Source organism: Palaemon carinicauda, chromosome 10, assembly GCF_036898095.1.
Source record: "Palaemon carinicauda isolate YSFRI2023 chromosome 10, ASM3689809v2, whole genome shotgun sequence".
NCBI lineage: Eukaryota > Metazoa > Arthropoda > Malacostraca > Decapoda > Palaemonidae > Palaemon > Palaemon carinicauda.
The window spans coordinates 151,138,371-151,163,812 of NC_090734.1; the positions used below are offsets into that span (position 1 = coordinate 151,138,371).

At 35.9% G+C, this 25,442-nt stretch overlaps 1 protein-coding gene and 3 non-coding genes across 6 annotated transcripts in view; 2 read left to right on the forward strand and 2 right to left on the reverse strand.

Moving 5' to 3' along the window:
* LOC137648542 (GATA zinc finger domain-containing protein 14-like) overlaps positions 1 to 25,442 on the forward strand; it is a 471,854-nt gene that overhangs the window by 138,393 nt on the left and 308,019 nt on the right. The window lies entirely within an intron of this gene.
* On the reverse strand, positions 64 to 145 carry TRNAL-AAG (transfer RNA leucine (anticodon AAG)). The gene has a single exon. It is a non-coding gene; the product is annotated as a tRNA-Leu (tRNA).
* On the reverse strand, positions 324 to 405 carry TRNAL-AAG (transfer RNA leucine (anticodon AAG)). The gene has a single exon. It is a non-coding gene; the product is annotated as a tRNA-Leu (tRNA).
* Positions 7,628 to 7,700, forward strand: TRNAR-CCU (transfer RNA arginine (anticodon CCU)). The gene has a single exon. It is a non-coding gene; the product is annotated as a tRNA-Arg (tRNA).

Here is a 25,442-nt window from a genome sequence, read left to right on the forward strand (position 1 = left end):
TGTTAACAGCCTTCAGTAACTATTCCCTCATCTGTGTAGTTATATAAGTAATGAAAAGATTCCTGGCAGCGGTGGGATTCGAACCCACGCCTCCGAAGAGACTGGTGCCTTAAACCAGCGCCTTAGACCGCTCGGCCACGCTACCTGCCTACATAGGCAGAAGTTGTCTAAATTTCTCATCCAATTAATGTGAGAGTAGGGTAAAATATTGACGTCAGACGATTGATAGTATTTATAAAATAGGTGGTAATTGCAAGGCTTGTTAACAGCCTTCAGTAACTATTCCCTCATCTGTGTAGTTATATAAGTAATGAAAAGATTCCTGGCAGCGGTGGGATTCGAACCCACGCCTCCGAAGAGACTGGTGCCTTAAACCAGCGCCTTAGACCGCTCGGCCACGCTACCTGCCCACGTAAGCAGAAGTTGTCTAAATTTCTCGTCCAATTAGTATGATAGGAGGGGGAAATATTGACATTCGGAGATTGATAGAAGATTGGTTGCTAGCTATTACACAAAGCTGGCCTCATTATCGCCAAGGCTCTTACTTATATACTTTCATAAATTATATCCCGAAGGGTATCATCGGTGGTTATAATTAGTGTCGGATGTCCTAATCATAGCAATCATAATTATAGCTATTTATATTTGGTATAGTATAGTAAGATTTCGGTGAAATAATTATAAAGGGCTTTAACCAAATGAGAATCAGTTTGGTTGGAATCTGCACGACATCAAAAACATTGCGCTTGAAGAGAGAAAATATCTGCAGACATCTTTAGGAGAGATATTATTCAAACCTAAAAGCCCTCTTTAGAAATTTGGTTATCAACGATGGAGGCGATTGGAATGGAACTTGGTAAATCTTAAAATCGAGTTTCCTTACGTTAATCAACCCCGTGGAGGCAGCGCTAGTGTTGGACTTCATATGGTGTACTGTAGGCATTTTGACTTCGAGTCTTTGCAGCGCATTCATTTTCCCTCTTTTCAGATTTCTTTATTTTATCTTGCGTTCCAATCTCTTTTTAACTGTTATTGAATGTTGCAACTGCAGGATTTTCCCTTAGTTGCAACTTAGTTAGTAGTCGCCACGGTGCCAGCACCTGGTAAAATTATTATTATTATTATTATTATTATTATTATTATTATTATTATTATTATTATTATTATTATTATTGATTACCTCCGCTAAGGAGGTTATGAGATCGAGTCGCTTTATTTAGTTGTGTGTGTCTGTGGTCATTTGTCTGTGTCTGTGGACAGGGTTACGTCAAAACTACCTGACGGATTTTGACGAAATTTTCATTACAGATAGATCTTAGGTCAGGGACGACCCTATTCAATTTTGGAGATGATCTGGATCAGGATTCTATTTTATTTATTTATTTATTTCGTTATTTATTTGTCTGTGTATGTTGACGAAATTTAGACACAGTTAGATGCTGGGTCATGGAAGACCTCAATAAATTTTGGAGATGATCCGGATCCGAAACCGGATTCTAGACTCGGATTTGCATTTTTACCCTCTTTAAAGATAACGTCAAAACAAATTGACGGATTTTGGGGGAAATTTTCACCACAGTTGGATGCTAGGTCATGGAAGAGCCCATTCAATTTTGGAGATGATCCAGACCCGGATTCTAGATCTGGATTTACATTTTTTTGCCATTTAAAATATATCTTCAAAACTACTCGACAGATTTTGACGAAATTTCCAACACATAGATTTTAGACCATGGACGACTCCATTAACCTTTGGCGGAAGTCAGAAATCTCTGATGGGTTTATTATTATTATTATTATTATTATTATTATTATTATTATTATTATTATTATTATTATTATTATTAGCTACAACCCTATTTGGGAAAACATGATGATATAAACCCTAGGACTCCATAAGGGATGTATAGTCCAGTGAGAAAAGAATTAAGGAAATAGATAAGCTACAAGAGAAGTAAAGAACAATGAAGATAAAACAATTTAAGAACAGTAACATCATTATTATGGATCTTTCATGTATAAACTATGAAAATACATATCAGCCTGTTCAACATAAAAACATACGGTGCAAATTTTGAACTTTTGAAGTTCATATTCCTTGAATCAAACTCTTGATCATGACTAAATCTAATACAGGCAAAGTTCCTGTTGCTGATATTTTCAGATCCTCTGTAGGATATAATTTGATTAATTTGAATTTCTTGGGAAAACTTATAAAGAGGTTTATAAGATGTTCAAAGTATGTGCAATTTTTAGTATTACTCAAAAACTTAGTTGACCAGAAATCAATTGCAATTGAAGCTATCCTTCGTAATATTGACGTCAAATATTTGAAATTTTAGGACATGGGAGTTAATATTGTCCAAATCAAGTTGATTTTCAAAATGACCGCTAAATATTTAGATTGATCTTCACACACACACCTCCGTCGTACCAGGGTATGATTACTCTCTCTTCCCCCCACCCGAGGGATGGGGAGAGTTGAGCATGATCGGAAAGAAACATATATATATATATATATATATATATATATATATATATATATATATATATATATATATATATATATATATATATATATATATATATATATATATATATATATATATTATAAATACATATATATAGATATGTATTACATATATTATATATGTAATATGTGTATTAGGCTATATATATATATATATATATATATATATATATATATATATATATATATATATATATATATATATATATATATACAGTATATATAATTTATATATATATATATATATATATATATATATGTATGTATGTATGTATGTATGTATATATATGCATATAATTTATATATATATATATATATATATATATATATATATATATATATATATATATATATATATATATGTGTGTGTGTGTGTGTATATATACAGTATATGTATATATATGTGTATATATATTTATATATATTTTATTTTATTCATGTATTTTTTCTTTACATATTCTTGATCGCAAAAGCTTGTTGCATTTATATCACGATAATTTATTATTATTATTATTATTCTATATAGTTTAAATCTAGTTATATGTTTCATACCGGATTATATTTCTTGAATATGTATTTTAGTTAAGGGTAAAACCTTTTTATCATTATAATCCTTATTTGGCTTTACCAGGAAGCCAAATAAAATACTTTTCTGTATACTTAGAAGTGATAATAATAGATTAATCTTATCATCAGGCCAAAGTATATGCAAATGTATTTTATTCGGCTTCCTGGTAGAGCCAAATAATGATGACGATGATGATGATGAAAAAATGCCTTAACCTTGAATAAGAAAGATATTTAAGAAATATAATTTGGTATTAAACATTTCATTAAATGTCATCTATAGACGATAATACCACAGAAAAAGATTGTAAAATGCACAATAATATAGATTACACAAATATCTTATAGTTTTTCTCATTTGCCTTTGTGCTTGATTATATTTTTATTTAGCAATGCCAGTTATCGGCGATCAATATAATGTAGATTATCAACATTCTTATCTATTTTGGTGTGACATCCTCACATTTACTAATTCTATGTTATCATGTTATATATCCTCCGCTGATCTCTTTTGAAATCCCCCCTCCCCGTGTTTAGATACTATTATTTACCCTCCTCATCCACCCTAATATTTCAAATTTGTTTTTATATCTACTCCATATAAAACTCCAGACAGTACGAAGTTTGTCTCTAGACCGGTCTTAATGATGTCCGTAGGGTGGGGAATGGCCTAATTTAGGTGCTATCATTGCAAACCACACGGTGTACTGGTAGGCATTGCTAAAGGATCCTTGCAGTGTTCCTCTTATTCCTAGTTAAATGTAGGAGAAAAGGAGGTGGAATACAAGGAATCTTTATAATTATTCTTCTCAGTACAAGAGTGGGATATTTCCCCCCAGTCTTTCCTGGGGGGGGGGGGGTGAAAGACCTCCCGACTGCGTGGCCTAAATTCTATAAATCAAATCAAGTCTTCGCCAGATGAAATTCCTAGAGAACGGAGGGCTGGATCCCAGAAAATCTTGGCGGCTGAAAGATTGAAATGTTCCGAGAAAGCTTTTCAGCTGTATTATGAACGTCCGCCAAGGAGAGACATCAGGTGTTTAGGAATAAGTTAATTTTACGCGGAAAGAGAGGCGGCCGACATGGAAAGCGGTTCATTATTGACGCGTTTTCATCTGTCCCTCACGCAGAGAGAGAGAGAGAGAGAGAGAGAGAGAGAGAGAGAGAGAGAGAGAGAGAGAGAGAGAGAGAGAGAGAGAGAGAATATACAGGAAAGGTGAGCCATGAATGATGCAGTAGGATCTCCATGATCAGCATCATGTAGAGAGAGAGAGAGAGAGAGAGAGAGAGAGAGAGAGAGAGAGAGAGAGAGAGAGAGAGAGAGAATATACAGGAAAGGTGAGCCATGAATGATGCAGTAGGATCTCCATGATCAGCATCATGTAGAGAGAGAGAGAGAGAGAGAGAGAGAGAGAGAGAGAGAGAGAGAGAGAGAGAGAGAGAGAGAGAGAGCTTTAGCTCATAGAGGGCTCGGTGTCCGATATCTGGCCGAAGTGAAGTGAATGATGAAACGACCATGTTTGCATGAAGAGTTCGCAGGTACGTTGCAAATAGTCGGCTATGTTGGGTCGCAGTCAGAATTGATTGATTGATTGATTTGAGGTTTTCTGGCATCCTGACATCTAAGGTCATTGACACCGATAAGGTCCATTTATGTTTACTGACAAACAGCGTGGTGGATAATTGCCGAATTTCCTTCGTCCTCGTTATTGGGTTTCCCTTATTCTCCTAGGAGAAGGACATTCCAAAATCAAACCATTGTTTTCTAGCCTAGGGCAGTGCCATAGCTTCTGTATCATGGCCTTCCACTATCTTGGGTTAGAGTTCTCTTGCTTGAGGGTACCCTCGGGCACGCTGTACTATCTTATTTCTCTTCCTCTTGTTATTCAAGTTTTTTTTTATAGTTTATACTGATGTGATGGATCTAATTTAATTTTGTTACTGTTCTTAAAGTATTTTATTTGGATTGTTTATTACTTCTCTTATAGTTTATTTATATCTTTGTCTGTCCGGGTTATTTTTCCCTGTTGGAGCCCTTGGGGTTATAGCATCATCATCATCATGACGATGACGACCTAAGTTTTGGGTGATACTTTCTAATCGAGAATTGAAAAAATTTCTGGAAATTTCACAATACATTCTGTAGTTATAACATATTATCGATGGAATTTATTAATATAGTCATTGTAAGTTAAGGACGTATACATTTTTTTTAAGTGTACTTTACAACAACAACAAAACGGTAATGAAAAGATTTATATTGTCATTAGGGATATTATTATTATTTTTACTTATTATTATTATTATTATTATTATTATTATTATTATTATTATTATTATTATTATTATTATTATACTTTCAAGTTAATTAATGAAATGTTTACTTGAATAAAATGAATATATCATATCTTTTCCATTACCATTGACAACTTTTCTATCCACCGAAAATTAGAATGAAGTCCACTCCCACCTACTATCCCTACTACTCTGGGATTGATCTGAATGATTTGATTCTATTTTAAGCTGATTATCGACCTTTGGGGAATGTCAGGCCTCTGTGACACCCCTCCTTCCTCTTCCGGGCACCGGGACTTTTTTTTATTACCTCCGCCAAGGTTATACAATCGAGTCTGGTTTTGTCTGTCTGTCCGTGGAGAAGATTACGTCAAAAGTACCCGACGGTTTTTGACGAAATTTTCACCACAGATTGAGTTTAGGTCATGGACGATCCTTTTAAATTTTGGATATGATCCGGATTCGGATCCGGATTCTATATCCGGATTTGCATTTTTCGCTATTTTAAAGATAACGTCAAAACAAATTGACAGATTTTGATAAAATTTTCACAACATATAGATCTTATGTCATGAACGACCCCTTTAAATTTTGGAGCTGATCCGGATTCTTGATCCGGATTTGCCTTTATCGCCATTTTAAAGATTAGTTTTAAACAAATTGACGGATTTTCGACGAAATATTCACCACAGATAGATCTTAAGGCCATGGACGACCCATTTAAATTATGGAAATGATCCGGATTCGGATCCTGATTTTAGATCCGGATTTGCATTTTTCGCCATTTGAAAGATAACGTCAAAACAAATTGACAGATTTTGACGTAATGTCTACCACAGATAGACCTTAGGTCATGGACGACCCTTTTAAATTTTGGATATGATCCAGATCCGGATCTGGATTCTCGATCCGGATCTGGATTCTTGATCCGGATTTGCATTTTTCGCCATTTGAAAGATAACGTCAAAACAAATTGACAGATTTTGACGTAATGTCTACCACAGATAGACCTTAGGTCATGGACGACCCTTTTAAATTTTGGATATGATCCAGATCCGGATCTGGATTCTCGATCCGGATCTGGATTCTTGATCCGGATTTGCATTTTTCGCCATTTGAAAGATGACGTCAAAACAAATTGATCGATTTTGAGGAAATTTCCACCACAGATAGATCTTTGGCCAATAACCTTTGGCAGAAGTCATAAATCTCTTATTGCCCTTGTTTTGTTTGATGTGAGTATTTACAATGGCATTTCAAAAAGGGTGGTCAGTGATGGAACGCCACCCATAAACCCCCCGAGACGGAAAATATCTGTATGATTTGGTTGTATAGTTTCGGCATTACATTTGCGATGGTCATTTATAAGTTATACACAAGACTCTATCTGTAGGTCTTGCTTATACATAACCCCCAATTCCAACTCCCGCTATTTCTCGAACACAAAATCTTCGGTCTTATTTAACTAGTGTATGCGTTCCGTCAAAAGTGATGGCTCAATATTTAGATGGATATGCAGTACGCGCGCACTTCTCTCTCTCTCTCTCTCTCTCTCTCTCTCTCTCTCTCTCTCTCTCTCTCTCTCTCTCTCTCTCTCTCTATATATATATATATATATATATATATGTATATATATATATATATGTATATATATATATATATATATATATATATATATATATATATATATGTATCTATATATATATATATATATTTTATATTAATATTAATATATATTATATTATATACTATACATACATACATACATACATTCACATACACACATAGATAGATAGATAGATAGATAGATAAATGACCATACACATGTTCTTTATTATAAAGGGGAGATGGTGACTTAAAATCCCCAAAACTCCCGTCTCCTATTTCTAAAGCATCCAAATCGTCAGAGTTAACTAACTGGCATCACAGTACCATCGGTCATTAAAACCGGTTCAGTCATGGAATGCAAGTGCTGTTATTTCCCCCCCCCCCCCCCACACACACACACACACACACACACACACACACACACACACACACACACACACACACACACACCCGAAATCAGGCAGCCAGCCAGTCTGGTTAAAGTTGAGGAGCAATATAAGGATATCACCATAACTAAAAGTGAAGTAACACATAGAGTCCTTTGATGAAATATCCCGTCATATATTCTTCATCAATTTCCCTTTTGAGAACAATTAATTCGTAACCTCACCGCTTTTGCAGGTAGCAGCCCCTGTGGCCCAATGGATAAGGCATTGGCCTCCTAAGCCAAGGATTGCGGGTTCGAGTCCCGCCAGGGGTTCTTTTTGAATTGCGTCCCTTCCAGGTTTTTGGTTTATGGGTTTGGTTGGGATGTCATCTCCGAAGGTCGTGGGTGATGCTGTGTGATGTAGAAGCATCGGAAGAGAAGAAATTGCATTCGGAAAGTAGATAATGGCCGTTTTCTTTATGATAACTCTCGTGTTTGTTTTGCAACGATGATATATGTTTTATTCATGTGTGATGTCTTTGTGTATGTGTTTGCAATTATAGTTTTGTGTTTGATTGTATGTCTGTTATACATATGTATTTTACACATAACGTTTTTACATTTTCCCATAACAATGCGAAGAAATTTATTATATTTTTTTTCAATTGGAATCCGTTTCTCATGAGATATCTATTTTTCTTAGTTCATTCAGTTCCCCTTCCTTTCTAATATATTCTTTACGTTCTTGTTATTATGCTCATTTAGAGATTTTTTTCTCGTTTTACAATTAGTTATTCACTTTGAATGTTTCTTATATGACAGTGTCCATCTCTGTAAATTGAATGAGTATAACATGTGCATATTTTGAATATAATTGAACACAATATGAATAAGTACTAATGTGAATAATCATATTGATGACATATTTGTATTTTCCTTTCAGGAAATTATTATTATTATTATTATTATTATTATTATTATTATTATTATTATTATTATTATTATTACCCTAGGAAACTAATAACACGTCCATGTGGAGTATCTCCCCGGTCAGTAAATAAATAAATCATGCGCATAATTAAATATGAATTTGGAATATTTTCTGATTACAAGTAACGAATCTCTGACACTGTCGTTGAAATGCATTGATGATGGAATGTAGGACATTTTAATAAAGAATCTATTTTATCTATTATTTATTCATCAATGTAGAACGGAGTAACAAAAGTTATGAGGAAGACGTTGGTGACATCATGAATGCCATTTTGAAAGAATATGTAACTGTAAAATATTGAACTTGTTATCACCAATTCAAAAGAAGTTCGATCAGTAGCAACATAGAAGTTAACCTTGACTGTTTGGCACTATTATTATTATTATTATTATTATTACTTACTAAGCTACAACCCTAGTTGGAAAAGCAGTATGCTATAAGCCCAGGGGCTCCAACAGGGAAAATAGCTCAGTGCGGAAAGGAAAAAAGGAAAATAAAATATTCTAAGAAGAGTAACAACAATAAATATCTCCTATATAAACTATAAAAACTTTAACAAAACAAGAGGAAGAGAAATAAGATAGGAGTGTGTGCTCGAGTGTACCCTCAAGCAAGAGAACTCTAACCCAAGACAGTGAAAGGCCATGGTACAGAGGCTATGGCACTACCCAAGACTAGAGAACAGTGGTTTGATTTTGGAGTGTCCTTCTCCTAGAAGAGCTGCTTACCATAGCTAAAGAGTCTCTTCTACCCTTACCAAGAGGAAAGTGGCACTGAACAATTACAGTGCAGTAACCCCTTGGGTGATGAAGAATTGTTTGGTAATCTGTGTTGTCAGGTATATGAGGATAGAGGAGAATATGTAAAGAATATGCCAGACTATTCAGTGTGTATGTAGGCAAAGGGAAAATGAACCGTAACCAGAGAGGAGGATCCAATGTAGTACTGTCTGGCCAGTCAAAAGACCCCATAACTCTCTAGCGGTAGTATCTCAACGGGTGGCTGGTGCCCTGGCCAACCTACTACCTAGTTAGCTGACGAACCGTCAGTGAAAACATGTCATCTTCCGTTCCTTGTTACCTCCGCCAACGAATTTGAAAGGTTATATTATACTCCCTGTGTGTGTGTGTGTGTTTGTTAGTGAACACATTCCTGGAGATGATTTTAATCTGAGTAATGAAACTTGCAGTGTTAACTGTTATGTAAAAAGTTGGAAAATATTAAATTTTGGAAGGTCAAGGTCAGTGTCACGGTCAAGCAAATGTCCAATTCACGTAATTAGCCACAAGTTTGGACATTGTTGTCACGGAAACTTCAAACGTTTTTCATAATTAAGGGTATGAAAATCCACGTCATTTAATACATATCAAGGTCGAGTCCATAGTCAAGGTCAAGCAAAGATCAAATTCCGGTCATCAACCATACAGCCACAATTTTAATCGCACTGTAATGAAACTTGCAGGTATTTTAAACTGTTGCGTAAAGAGCTATACATGTTTAGATTTTGGAAAGTCAAAGGTCAAGATCACGGACGAGCAGAACATCCATATCACGTAATCAGCCGTAAGTTTGGACATCCTTGTCACAGAGAATTCATAGTTGGATCTTTTTATTTTGAGTGTATGAAAATCCAGGCCATTTAATACATGTTAAGGTCAAGGTCAAGTCGAGCAATAGGTCGCGGCTGAGGTCTGCGCACTACTGAGAGCCCATCTAGTTAAATATGCTAAGGACATGTTGCTCTTGAGAGTATTGTTTTTCGCTACTTTTCCGTCAATAATTATTATTTGCATATCTTTATCAGTATTTTTTATTGTTAAATAAGTCTAAGTGAGGCTGTTTCGAACACGTGTGAAATAATTGTGCCTTATAATTCAACAACATTAGTATTTTTCTCTCAATTGTAAAAAGAGTTAAAATAAAAAATTCTGCGTAATTCTTTTCTAATGGGTTGTGGTGGCATATGTGGTAATGTCCCTAACTGGTGATTGCCAGACTGGGGTTCGAGTAACGCTCAAACTCATTAGTTTCTTTGGTCGCTGCAACCTCAACATCCTTGTGAGCCAAGGGAGGGGGGGGGGAGCGTTTGGGGGAGCCTATAGGTCTATCTGCTGAGTCATCAGCAGCCATTGCCTGGACCTCCTTAGTCCTAGCTTGGGTAGAGAGTGGGCTTTGGCGCTGATTATATGTATATATGGTCAGTCTCTAGGTCATTGTCCTGCTCGATAGGGCAATGTCACTGTCTCTTGCCTCTGCCATTCATGTGTGGCCTTTAAACCTTAAACCTTTAAACTTGAAGGTGGCTTTTAACTTGGAAATAAGTCCGTACTGTTTTAACTCGTGAAAAGTCAAGTCTCGCCTGCTAGGCCTTGTGTAAATTATTCTCGTCTAATTTAGCACCAGTTTGATTTTTTTTTTTTCACCAGTTCAGGAAAAATGGTCGCCAATTAACGAAATCTAAGCCATGTGTGTACATATTTGAGTGAAGTCACGTGTAAATTAATTTTCTATCACTATAGAACCTTTTGGTAAGGGGGGTGATAATCATTTCCCTGTTAGTTAAGGTGTTAGTAGACCATGACTTACTTTGGCTACTGTTAACTAATGCAAAGATTTGAGACAAGGTTGGTGAAGAAGACATTTGAGGGACCTAAATAAAGATCGGTTAAAGTTCGTAGGTTTGGTGTCTTGACGGTTAGGTCATCTTCACTATCTTTATTTTGACAATCAATAGTTACCACGATTTTTTTTTATCTTTTATCGGAGAATTTCGATCGAGACATCTGAACGACTGAAAGATATTAGGGCTCTCAAGAAGAAACTAAAGACTTTCGTATTATCTAAGTGCTTCGATAATGTGGTTTTGACAATTAATACGCTGTGTGATACTCTAAATACTTAACAGATAGTATAGGTCGTACCTTATGTCATATGATCATGAAAACATCCTTCAGAGTAACTAAGTTAAGAGATAAGGTTTACGTTTTATCATCCGCGAATATATTAGACGGCGATTTAGTAAGTGATAAAACTTGATTGACTGGCAACGAAGGTTTATACTTCGTGACAGATAACTGTACTATCTGTAGAACGTAAGATGATACTGTATAGATAAGTGAGCTATAGAAGATAAGGTTTACAGGGCTTCACTAAAAGTCATGGTTACACCCAACCAGTAGTGAATACTATTAGCTCTGTAACAAGGTTACGTAGTAGATAAATGTATTGACGATATATTTTACTAATAATGAATGATTGAAAGATGGAAATGATGAAATGATGTTTTTCGCGTTTGTTTTCTCTTAAGCTTATGTGACAATTGCATTATCAAGACACTTCTAGATGACACTTGAACCCTCCTCAAGATAGTGGAGGTTACTGTAGAGATTAAGGTGGTTATATGCCAGCGTGGACTCCTGTCATTATTATTATTATTATTATTATTGTTGTTGTTGTTGTTGTTGTTGTTGTTGTTATTATTATTATTATTATTATTGTTATTATTATTATTATTATTATTATTATTATTATTATTATTATTATTATTATTATTATTAGCTGCTGAGCCACAACCTTAGTTGGAAAAGGAGGCTGTTAGAAGCCCAAGGGCTACAACGGATAAAAAAGGCCCTGTTAGGAAAGGAAATTAGGAAATAAACTACATAAAGAATATCTTAAGATCAGTAACAACGTTAAAATTGATCTGCCATATGAACTATGGAGACAAATACATGTCACCCTTTTCAGCATAAGAATATTTGCACGTAAGTTCTTTTGAAGTTCCATCGATTCAACTGCCCCATTAGGAAGATCATCCCCTAGTCACGGCTGGAATGAAATTTACTTTGAACAGTTGCGATAACTTGGAATGCTAGATATCGCAGTGGATCAATAATGAAAAAATAATTTTCTATTTTCTTATTCTTTTTTTTTTTTACTTTTTTTGTACATGTCTGTTTCCAACAACTCCCCTCTCTCTCTCTCTCTCTCTCTCTCTCTCTCTCTCTCTCTCTCTATATATATATATATATGTATATATATATATATATATATATACATATATATATATATATATATATATATAAATGTATGTGTATATATGTGTATATACATATATGTGTATATATATATATATATATATGTGTGTGTGTGTGTATGTATATATGTATATATATTTGAAAAAAGATTTTTCACCCAACTCACTCAGTATCCATTAGCCAGTGGCAGCATGGCATTTCCACTTGTGTCATACACAAGTAAATTACTCATAACCCGAAGTCTAACACCACACCACAAAGCAACTACTCTCTGAAGCAATTACGTACTGGAATTACTCGGCCCTAGAGTCCGATAAACCTGTTAAGTAGCTATAGTCTGTCGCTCGCTAACCTACCTAAATGTTTTTTTTTCCTCCATTCCATCAGAATTTTTCCTCTTGATTATTGTTTTTTTTAATGATTTTTTTTTCTCGTTTTACTAGAAATTTGAATCGAGTTGAAAATGGGGGTACATTTGACGTGTTTTGGCAATTTTGTCATCATTGGGGTATATTTATATCTTAGTAGTACAGTTGGCTTCTTTAATTTCGGTATACATCACGGGAACCTAAGGGCATGTCTGACAGTTGCACATAGCAGGTAACGCTTTGTTGTGCTAAACATTAACGGTTGGCAACGCTGCCTGTAAAACAAAGTCCCTGTACCTGTGTAAACACATGATCAAAGGCATTATTAATCGTTTTACGAAGTGCTTAACAGGAAAATAGTTATTTGCTTAACAGCACTTCGAAAAATTAATAAAGATGCTTTTGATCATAAGTTTAAAAGCTTAGTGACTTTAGTTTACAGATAGCGTTGCCAACAGTTTCACGTTTACTCAACACCGCCCTAACTGCTACACTGCATAGATTATTATTTATTATTATTACTATCCAAGCTACAACCCTAATTGGAAAAGCAAGATGCTATAAGCCCAGGGGCTCCAATAGGGAAAAATAGCCCAGTGAGGAAAGGAAATAAGGAAATAAATAAATGAAGAGAACAAATTAACAATAAATCATTCTAAAAAAAAGTAATGTCAAAAGAGATATATCATATATAAACTATTAACAACGTCAACAACAAAAATGTCATATATAAACTATAAAAAGACTCATGTCCGTCTGGTCAACAAAAAAGCATTTGCTCCAACTTTGAACTTTTGAAGTTCTACTGATTCAACAACCAGATTAGGAAGATCATTCCACAACTTGGTAACAGCTGGAATAAAACTTCTAGAGTACTGCGTAGTATTGAGTCTTATGATGGAGAAGGCCTGGCTATTAGAATTAACTGCCTGCCTAGTATTACGAACAGGATAGAATTGTCCAGGGAGATCTGAATGTAAAGGATGGTCAGAGTTATGAAAAATCTTATGCAACATGCATAATGAACTAATTGATCGACGGTGCCAGAGATTAATATCTAGATCAGGAATAAGAAATTTAATAGACCGTAAGTTTCTGTCCAACAAATTAAGATGAGAATCAGCAGCTGAAGACCAGACAGGAGAACAATACTCAAAACAAGGTAGAATAAAAGAATTAAAACACTTCTTCAGAATAGATTGATCACCGAATATCTTAAAAGACTTTCTCAATAAGCCAATTTTTTGTGCAATTGAAGAAGACACAGACCTTATATGTTTCTCAAAAGTAAATTTGCTGTCAAGAATCACGCCTAAAATTTTGAAAGAGTCATACAAATTTAAAGAAACATTATCAATACTGAGATCCGGATGTTGAGGAGCCACCGTCCTTGACCTACTTACAATCATACTTTGAGTTTTGTTAGGATTCAACTTCATACCCCATAATTTGCACCATGCACTAATTTTAGCTAAATCTCTATTAAGGGATTCACCAACCCCAGATCTACATTCAGGGGATGGAATTGATGCAAAGAGAGTAGCATCATCTGCATATGCAACAAGCTTATTTTCTAGGCCAAACCACATGTCATGTGTATATAGTATGAAAAGTAATGGGCTAAGAACACTACCCTGTGGAACACCGGATATCACATTCCTATACTCACTATGGTGCCCATCAACAACAACTCTTTGAGATCTACTACTTAAAAAATCAATAATAATGCTAAGAAACGACCCACCCACTCCCAACTGTTTCAGTTTGAAAACAAGGGCCTCATGATTAACACGGTCAAAGGCAGCACTAAAATCAAGGCCAATCATACGAACTTCCCGACCACAATCAAGGGATTTCTGTACTGCATTGGAGATTGTAAGAAGGGCATCACATGCTCCAAGGCCTTTCCGAAAACCAAATTGCAAACTAGGGAATAGATGATTGCCTTCAGCAAACCTATTAAGACGTTTTGCCAGAAGACGTTCAAAAACTTTAGATAATATGGGAGTTATGGAAATTGGGCGGTAATCAGTGGGACTTGAGCTACCACAAACACATTTACATAGAGGAGTAACATTACCAATTCTCCAACAAGTGCTAAAAGCTCCTCTTCTTGCTAACTTGCGTAAAATAACAGATAACTTTGGAGCTAAGAAATCTGCTGTCTTTATAAAAAGACATCTCCTTAGCTAACCATGAAGTGTACCGAAATTAATGATGTTAACTGTACTTTTGCCTCAGAAAGTGGTAGGATCTCTAATAGATTATTTCGGCCATAATTTTACGTAGAATATGAGTCTGAAGCTATTTATTATGCTTCTTTGGCTGACGATATTGGTGTTAATTCTCTTCGGTTCTGCTACTGACGTTGTAACTGCTATACATCAATGCTTCCGCTTCAGACGTTAATAGTTTTAATGCTCTAGTTTTGCCGCCAATGTTGATGCTGCTATTAACGTTATACTGGTGATGTGGATGTTTCTATTAACTGGCGCTTCTGTTCCTGACGTTAATAGTTTTATTAATATTGCTTTTTCTGCTGACAATGCTTCTTTGGTTACTGATTATGCTGCCAACTTTGCCGCTACTTTTAATATTGAGTCTACTGCTGAAGCTATCGTATCCCTCACTATAGCTTCTGCTGACGAAGATGCTGCCACTATATACAGATCTTGTTGTTGATGTTGCTACTATTTTCAATATGACTTTGATGCTGAGGTTTACTGTTGTGTTATTACTTCAGTCACCACTGTTTCTTCTGTAGACTTTACTGCTATGCCGGTGCTGTTGATTACTAGCACTACCAGCGCCATTGACCGGGTAGGGGGACTAATAATGCCTCTGCTACTTTACAGTTTGATTAGATTTGTGAAATTTTGGCCATTGGCCCACCCCTGGGGCTGGGGAACGTCTTTCGGCGCTGAGATACAACTGGGGGGAAATCCCACAGCTGCACTATCAAGTAAGAATTAAAAAGGTTTGGGCAGCAAAATGGAAGTAAGGGAAGCGGGGATGAGGTTAAATGATACGGGAGATAAATGGGGGCCAGAATGAACAATGGAAAGATTCTTTAGTAATAACTACTGTACACTGTGTAAGGTATAGTTGATGACACTAAAACCCCCCACCCCCCCATGGGTGTACCGTTTAAGGTTTAAAGGTCGCTCATGAATGGCAGAAGCAAAGGGCGGGGACAATGGCTTAGCGGCACTGACCATATACACATAGGACAAGTGCCCAAGCCCCCTCCCCACCCAAGCTAGGACCTGGAAGGACTAAGCAATGACTGCTGATGACTCAGCAGTTAGACCTGTAGGGTCTCCATGCCCTCCCCTCAATTCTTTGCTCACAAGGATGACAAGAAGCTATCGAGCTTGAGTGTGACTCGAACCCGAGTCCAGCAGAACGCGAGGCATGGACATTTCCAACAGGCTACCCCTGGTTTCATTGGATCCTGTCATGTTTTGGTTGATCTAATTTCAGCCGGTTCTATCAAGTCGTTTATAACTCAGCAATGATCCAATCACTTTGAATCCAGTACTTTAAGCCTCCTCAGATGCCATTCGATCTATGATCGTATGATCCAATCCCTTCTTTCGATAGTTTTATTCCTTCGGACTTCAACAATGGGTTTTCTCTCTTCCATTTAAGGTAAGTTGTGTTCTTGGCAGTTGGTATTATGAGGTTGTTCACTTACTGGCGGTTTTTGCAGTAAAATACAGGTACAGGCAGTAGATAGGAAAATAATTTTGTAGACGATACAAGTTCTATTGTGAAGTCCACTCTGAGAAGATTACTTTACTGAAATCCCATTACAAGATTGAATTTTTTTTTATTACTTAGGAATAACTCAGAGAGAGAGAGAGAGAGAGAGAGAGAGAGAGAGAGAGAGAGAGAGACTATAGATTAAGCAAGATTTATGCCACAACGGATTATTTACAGAATCCAGAATTTTTTTTTTTTTTATATTTCGGAACATTCTTAATTCTTATTCATGGATGAATAAGTAGTAATTGTGTAATTAATAATATTTTTCATTCCTTGCATGTTCAGAATAGACCTCTCCCAAAAAAACGTTATTTGTACAACCCCACACACAAGATGTATAGTTTTATTTTATTTCTGTTTATTAGATTTGGTCTTATAGGTTTGACTGATTTTGGATGTTACGTAGTTGGCTGTACTGTCCTGAGCTTTATGAGTTACCAAATACTTAGTTTGGCCAAGTTTACATTATTTATTGTTTTTTTTATATTTACATTTCTTGAAAGTAAAATCATGCTTTACGAAAAGGGGTAAAAGGTTTACATTCTACCGCCATTTCTCCCTTTTTTTTATTTTTTTTTTCTGGAGGAAAAAATGAATATGAACAAAAGAAATTTGTAACTCGGCCCCTTATATTTTTTCAACGTTATATATGGTAAAAGTTCTGAACTTTGCCGTGCATAAAATTAACATTTGTTAATAAGGTCGGGCGTATTACGTAATTCCAGACACGACCACGAACTAACAAAGCCGCCGATAGCATTAAAACAACAAGGTTAACATCCCTTGTCTTACGCCAACCGTTGGTATTGTCATTTCAAAGTTCATTATGAGATTATTCAATGTCGGTAGCTTCTACTACTACTACTACTACTACTACTACCACTACTACTACTACACAGTAATTAGTTTTTATTTCCGACAATTTGGGTAAACGAAATTAATACTGTCATTTAAAAATTTATGGTGAGGTTATTCAGTGTCGGTAGTTACTACTACTACTACTACTACTACTACTACTACTACTACTAATACACAGTAATTAGATAACCTTTTTCCACCATTTGGGTTAACGAAATTGACTGTTATTTTAAAGTTTATGGCGGGGTTATTCAGTTTTGTTATAGCTATGCTACTACTACTACAACTTCGAGTACTACTACTAGTACTACTACCACGACTACTACTACAATGTTATAATCAGAGAAGCTTTCTATTTACTATTTGGGTTACGGAAATTAAAATATTCCTTTCAGAAGTTCTTAAGATTATTTAGTCTTGTTATAGCTATGCTACTACTACTACTACTACTACTACTACTACTACTACTACTACTACTACTACTACAACATGGATAGTCAACGTTGAGACTTATTTGCCAGTGAATAAAGGACGATAAAGTCTTTTCTCTCTCTTTTTTAATTTTTAATTTTTTTTTATTTTATTGCTTACAGTGGTTATAAGTCTCTCTCTTGCCTTGTGCCCCATCCCACGCCCTCCCTACTACCCCCTTCCCTACTACCCCCCTTCCCTACTACCCCCTTCCCTACTACCCCCCTCCCTACTACCTCCTCCCTACTACCTCCTCCCTACCACTTAGGTCTTCGAACTGACTGGTATATTGCGTATTTGGTCATTAGTTTAGTTTGGTGGGTCGCAGCCAGGTTATGTGGATGGGACTTGAGGCTAGCTAACTCATCCACAGAAATTTTTTTTAATAACTGGAGAGCTAATGCCATTCAGAGTCAAAACATCTAATGTTCAATACACACACACACACACACACACACATATATATATATATATATATATTTATAAACATGTATATATTATATACATATGTATATGTATATATATATATATATATATATGTACGTATGTATATATATATATATATATATACATATATATATATAAAACATAAAAGTAACCCTAAGCGGCAAAAATCCGAATGCACCACCTGTCATGAGCGCCTCAAGTTGGATCTCTCTCTCTCTCCCAAAAAACGTCAACTTTGACATACAAAAGGGCTCAGGGTTTGGAAGTATACGGGAATGAAGTGGCTGTTAAGAATAACTCTCATGTATCTGTATTGTGTTTATCCTTTGAAACCAGAAGAAAATTAATATACAGGAATAGAGGCGCTGCTGGTACAGTTGGCCTCTTTAATCCCGGTACACTTCACGGAATGCTAAAGAGACCTCTGACAGCTGTACATTGTAGCAGGTAACGATGTGTTCAGCTAAAGAGAAAATAATAAAATATCTCATCTTTGTAAACATCTGATAAATATAATTTGTATTATTTTTGCGAGGTGATGTTAAGCAAATAACAATTTTCTAAACAGTACCTCTTAAAATTAATAAAAAAAAGTCTTTTGATCACATGTTTACAAATTTAGCGACGGCTTTACTACTACGTTGTCAACAATTCTTCTCTCTGTACAACAGCCAAGTATGGTTGACATTTTAATCCATAGTCGCCGCAAAGATACCGGGCAAGTTAAGCCCCACCCCCTGATGACGTCATATCCAATCATGTAGCTTCTCATGTCAGCAACGGTCACAATACATCCCCTTAAAAATTTCATACTAAACTAACTTATAATCACTTTAAGGGGATGTGTTGTGACTGCTGTTAACGCAGGAGACAATATGATTGGCTATGACGTCATCAAGGAGGGAGCTTATTTCGCCTGGGATCTCTGCGGTGTCTATAGACGAGAATAATTGTTTGATGATAGTGTTATGACCATACAGTGTTCGTAATTAGAAATTAGTAGATAATGTTTATAAGCGTGTAGAGGCACTGCGAGCATAATGGCTAAACGACGGTGTAGGATGTGCTGGTTTAAAACTTATTTTCTTTGGAATTAGAAGGGAATGTTTTTTACAATTGTATACAGTAGGCTATAGCTGAATGTGTGTTTCATCTGAGAATAAATGGAATCTCTATTCGATAGCATTATTATTCGATAAACTTGTAAAAGTAGAATTTTTATGATACTAGCTAAATCTTTTACTTAGCTAGTAGTTACAAATCCGTAGTCATCACAGCACTAAGCCTTTATGGTACTGGTCAGACTTTACTAAAGAAAACTCTGCAATGATTCTAAAAAGCTTCGTGTTCTTTTCCCTCAGTGACTTGGCAAATAGTGCTGAGTATATTATTTATTTGATCTTGTGTTTTTTTTTTTTTGGTCAATTTATTTTATTAAATTTCCGAATTCATCTCTTTATATATTTGACATTGCCAAATTCTAATCTTGGGTGATTGGCTATGGTACCTCAAGATTTTTTTTATGATAATGCCACCGCTTTTACTTACCATTAATTAGCTACCACTAAGGGGTACAATTAATGATAATGGTATTTATTATTATTATTATTATTATTATTATTATTATTATTATTATTATCATTATTATTAGTACTTGCTAAGCAACAACGTATTGGAAAAGCAGGATGCTATAGGCCCGGGGGCTCCAACAGGGAAAATAACCCAGTGGGGGAAAGGAAACAAGGAAAAATCAAATATTTTGAGAACAGTAACATTAAAATAAATATTTCCTATATAAACTATAAAAATTTAACAAAACAAGAGATAGAAAAACAGATAGAATAATGTGTCCAAGTGTACCCTCAAGCAAGAGAACTCTAATCCAAGACAGTGGAAGACCATGACACAGAGGATATGGCACTACCCATGTCTAAAGAACAATGTTTTTATTTTGGAATTTCCTTCTCCAAGAAGAGCTGATTTCCGTAGCTAAAATATCTCTTCTACCCATACCTAAAGGAAAATGGTTACTGAACAATAATAGTGTAGTAACGCCTTGGGTGAAGAAGAATTGTTTATTAATCTCAGTGTTGTCAGGTGTATGAGGACAGAGGAGAATATGTAAAGAATAGGCCAGACAATTCGGTGTATGTACAGGCAAAGGGAAAATTAAGCTTAACCAGAGAGAATAATCCAATATAGTACTGTCTGGCCAGTCAAAGGACTCCATACCTATCTAGCGGTAGTATCTCAACGGGTGGCTGGTCCCCTGGCCAACCTACTACATAATGATAATAAAGTTATAGGTGTGCAATACAATAATTATCTACTACTGGAACTATTGCCACCACCAATGTTAGTGTAGGCGTGGGTCTTGTTACGTCATAGCCTTTTCTTTACACACAAAAGGCCCTACTCTGTAAGAAAGAAAATTTTAAGGAGCTACTATAAAAAAAAAAAAAAAATAACTGAACTGCAAAAATAATAAACAACTGAATATTGTCTATCTGTCTACCAGCTATCTACCTCATTAAGTTATTGTAGAAAACGTAATGATAATACTAAGAATATAAAGTAGAAAACAATTGGGAGTTACTTGCTAAAAGATGAAGACCTTAGGGAGTCCATAGGTAAAGGAATGAAGTTTAAAATGGTACTCGCCAAAACCGAAATTTTCAAGAGAAATGCATTATAAGTTGTAAACTTTCTGGAGCTTTTTGCTAAAACAGGAAAAGTTTAAGAAACTTTTGATAGAAAATTAAGGAGCTTCTTATGTAAAAAGGAAAACTTTTAGCTTTTTGCTAAAGTAACAAAACTTTGAGTTTTCTGCAAAAAAAAGGAAAATTTGAGGAATTTTTGTTAAAAACGAAAAACTTTAAGGAACTTTTGATGAAAAAAAAGGAAACCTTAAGGAAATTTTGTTAAAAAAGAAAAACTTTAGCAACTTTCCCTTCCCCCCCAAAGGAAAACTTTAGCAAGTTACTCGCTGGATGGAGAAAACTTTGAGCTACTTTGAAAGGATATCTTTAAGGAACTATGTAAAGGAGCTACTCGCTATAAAGAAAAAAAATAAGGAGTTTCTTGCCAAAAGGAGAAAGCTAGAGAAGGGAAGGGAAGGGAAAGAGAAATAGATGTCCACCGAAACTTGTGCCTTAAAGGCTGTGGAAACCCGTCAAGAATCCTTAAATAGATTCTCTCTCTCTCTCTCTCTCTCTCTCTCTCTCTCTCTCTCTCTAAAAGGAAAAAAAACTGCTAAAAGTAGACGCAATGAAATCGTAAAAAAGAGGTCGGCTGACTCTCTCTCTCTCTCTCTCTCTCTCTCTCTCTCTCGCTCTCTCTCTCTCTCTCTCTCTCTCTCTCTCAAAAAAAATAAATAAAAAAAAAGAATAAAACTGCTAAAAGTAGACTTAATGAAGTTGTGAAAAAGGAGAAAATGAGTAGGCCTCTCTCTCTCTCTCTCTCTCTCTCTCTCTCTCTCTCTCTCTCTCTCAAGAGGCATCGCTGTCTAAGCTCTCTATAACAAAAAGCGGGGTAAACTGCCAAAAGTAGGTTTAATAAAATAGTGAATAAAGAAAAAAAAAATAAATAGGTCAGTCTTATTGACCGGAATCTTCGCCCATGTGCGAATAATAAACCAAAAAATATTTCCCCTCTTTCCACGCCAGGGGATACTGACCTGCCTCGCACAAGGGGATACTGATTGCAGAAGTCAACATCTTCTAGATCCCCTGCTACTGTTGCAAGAAATGTTTTTTCCTCGTCTCGAGAAGTCTATTGGAAATCTTAGAGAGAGTAACAAACACACGTCTTAGATCTCTTGTCTGGCTCCATTTTCTTCTCTAGTACCGAAATGTGCCCCAGCCATCGGTCTGGGTAATTTCGGTGTCGAATTTGAAAGAGCTCCCCTCCCACTTCCCCTCTGGCCTCCTCGGGCTCCCTAGAGAATTGGTGCCATTGTTAGCGAAGGGCCTGAGGGAGGAATGGAGAGCAAGAGGGATCAGTTCAAAGGCAATTTTGTATTCTGGTCACTAATGAAACTTTTGGTCGCTGTAAAATGAAGTTCGCTTCGATAGGATTTTTTTTTTTTTTTTTCGAAGAGTAGGGGAAAGGGGCCCAGTGGAGGTTTTTTAGCTTCGTGGTAGCTTTATAGATATCCGTGCGCGCGCGATCGCAGACTTTAGGATAGTTTTCACTGATTGACACACTTGCGTCTCCTATTTCATCTCCGTAAAAAATCTGCCTTTTTTTTCGGTTTTTTTTTCTATAGATCTGAAGTAAATTACTCAAAATTTTAGGAGAATTTTCATAAAATTTTTATGAAAGTAAAAAATATGTATTTTCAGTTTTTATTTTCTATTTTTCGATAAAGTTAGATTTATTTGTAGGATTGCTCAAGCATTTAGGAGACATTTTTTTCTTGAAACATTATAAAACTTTTAAAATACTTCACTTTCAATTTTTCTTTCTCTTTTCGGATAGATCTACATTTATTTGTAGCAGCATTCAAAATTATGAATTTTTTTTTTTTTTTTTTTTTTTTGAAAAACGTGGACCAAGACCCTGAGATTTTGTCAATAAATTCGTCTCTTGAATTGTAGTAGTTTGTGGAGGCCTCTTGGACACCTCCCGGGCCGGCAATCTGCTGGACGGGGGTTCGAGTCACGCTCAAGCTCGATAGTTTCTTGTAGTTTCTGCAACCTCTAAATTCTTATGAGGCAAGGAATGGTTGTTTGGTGGAGCCTATAGGTCTACCTATCAAGTCATCAGAAGCCATTGCCTGGTCCTCCCCTGCTCTTAGCTTGGGTTGTCCCTTGCCTCTGTCATTCATAAGCACTGAATAATTTGATTATTTCTCATGAGTGAATAATGTCAATTTGCCAGAGGAAGAAATGGCTCTCTGTTGTATTTCCAAAATTGTTCTCTCTCTCTCTCTCTCTCTCTCTCTCTCTCTCTCTAAAATGTCACAAATATTTACTTCTCTCTGAGATTATCTACATTTTGATAACTCCGTTTAGATTTTATATATATATATATATATATATGTGTGTGTGTGTGTGTGTGTATGTATATATGTGTGTATATATATATATATATATATATAAAATGCTTATATACAAATCATGTATATGTAAGTACATATACTGTACTGTACGTGTGTATACATGCAGCCTATGCATATGTATACTGTATATATATTCTCTCTCTCTCTCTCTCTCTCTCTCTCTCTCTCTATATATATATATATATATATATTATATATATATATATATATGGAAGAGAGTTGTTATGCTACTGGAGTCTTTCCTTTGAAATTTCGATCTTAAGGCACATAATCCCACTGAACATTAAGGGGAAGAGGTTGGGATGCAAATCTGTGGACCGAGTTCGAAACGCTCTCAGGTCTGATAGATTCCACTGAAACCTGGTGATACCCTCACCCTGAGTTGATGAGGGGTCAGTGAGTTTTATGATCGAGTGGTATAGTATTAGAATAACGATATTCTATTATTATTATTATTATTATTATTATTATTATTATTATTATTATTATTATTTGCTAAGCTACAACCCTAGTTGGAAAAGCAGGATGCTATAAGTCCAGGGGCTCCAACAGGGAAAATAGCTCAGTGAGGAAAGGAGTCGAGAAAAATGAAATATTTTAAGAAGAGCAACTACATTAAAATAAATTTCTCTTATATAAACTATAGAAACTTTAACAAAACAAGGGGAAGAGAATTCAGATAGAATAATGTGCCCGAGTGCACCCTCAAGCAAGGGAACTCTAACCCAAGACAGTGGAAGACCATGGTACAGAGGCTATGGCACTACCAAAGATTAGAGAACAATGGTTTGATTTTGGAGTGTCCTTCTAGAAGAGCTGCTTACCATAGCTAAAGAGTCTCATCTACCCTTACAAAGAGGAAAGTGGCCTCTGAACAATTACAGTGCAGTAAGAAGAATCGTTTGGTAATCTCAGTGTTGTCAGGTATATGAGGCAGAGGAGAATATGGGTGTGTGTGTGTGTGTGTGTGTATGTAGGCAAAAGGAAAATGAACCGTAAACCAGAGAGAAGGATACAATGTACTACTGTGTGGCCAGTCAAAAGACCCCATAACTCTCTAGCGGCAGTATATCAACGGGTGGCTGGTGCCCAGGCCAACCTACTACCGTGTTTGATTCATTTGATGCGTGTGTTGTTTATTCAGAACTTTGTCGTCTTGTGTTTCACATTGCTGACCTTAGTATCCCATTTTGGAATTTTTGTAAAGCCCATACATTAGAAACCGATGCTATTCACATGGGTGGTGGATATTACATTATTGGTCTTATTAGGCTTTTGTAGATATGGATTTTATTGCCTCCGCCAACGAAGTAGGGAGGAGGTTATGTTTTCGCCCCCTGTTTGTCCGTTTGTTTGTGTTTAAACTTCTGGCCACAATTTTACTCGTAGTGTAGTAAAACTTTCAGGGATTGTTATATTGAGACGTGGAAGTGTTTCAATTTTGAAAGTCTTAGGTCAAAGGTCAAGGACGAGCAAAAGTTCGAGAAATAAGCTGCCCGGGCGGAGGTCACAATTTTACCTTTAGAGTAGTGAAAATTTCAGAGATTAATTGTTATGTTTAGACTTGGAAGTGATTCAATTTTGAAAGTCTTGAGTTAGAAGTCAAGGTCAAAGTCGAACAAAGGGTTGAGAAATAAGCTGCAGTGGCGGAGGTCTGCTTTCTACTGCGTGTTTCTCCAGAAATATTTCTTTTCATATTCCTAAGTCTTTAACTTTGTATTGAATTTCAGATTGAGCCAAGTGTTCCTAATGCTTTTCTCATCATTCGCACTTTATGCCTGTTCAGATTTATCATCTACTGCACGTTGACCTTTGCTGAAAGTTTTTCTAAAGATGCTGAAAGGAAATGTTCTAGGAGTTTTACTCTGCAAATAGACTCAATCCGCAGGTCGAGGTGGTAAAAGGAATAACAACTAATATGGAAGTTAGAGTCAAAGTGGAAAAGGGTGCCGGCAAGAAGTTTCAATAATATTTCTCTTGAAGGAAAATTGTTGGCTCTGATGTGTATAGCGAAGGAAGGCCTGTAGCAAACTGGAACATTTTCACAATCGATAGATGCTCCTGGAAGAT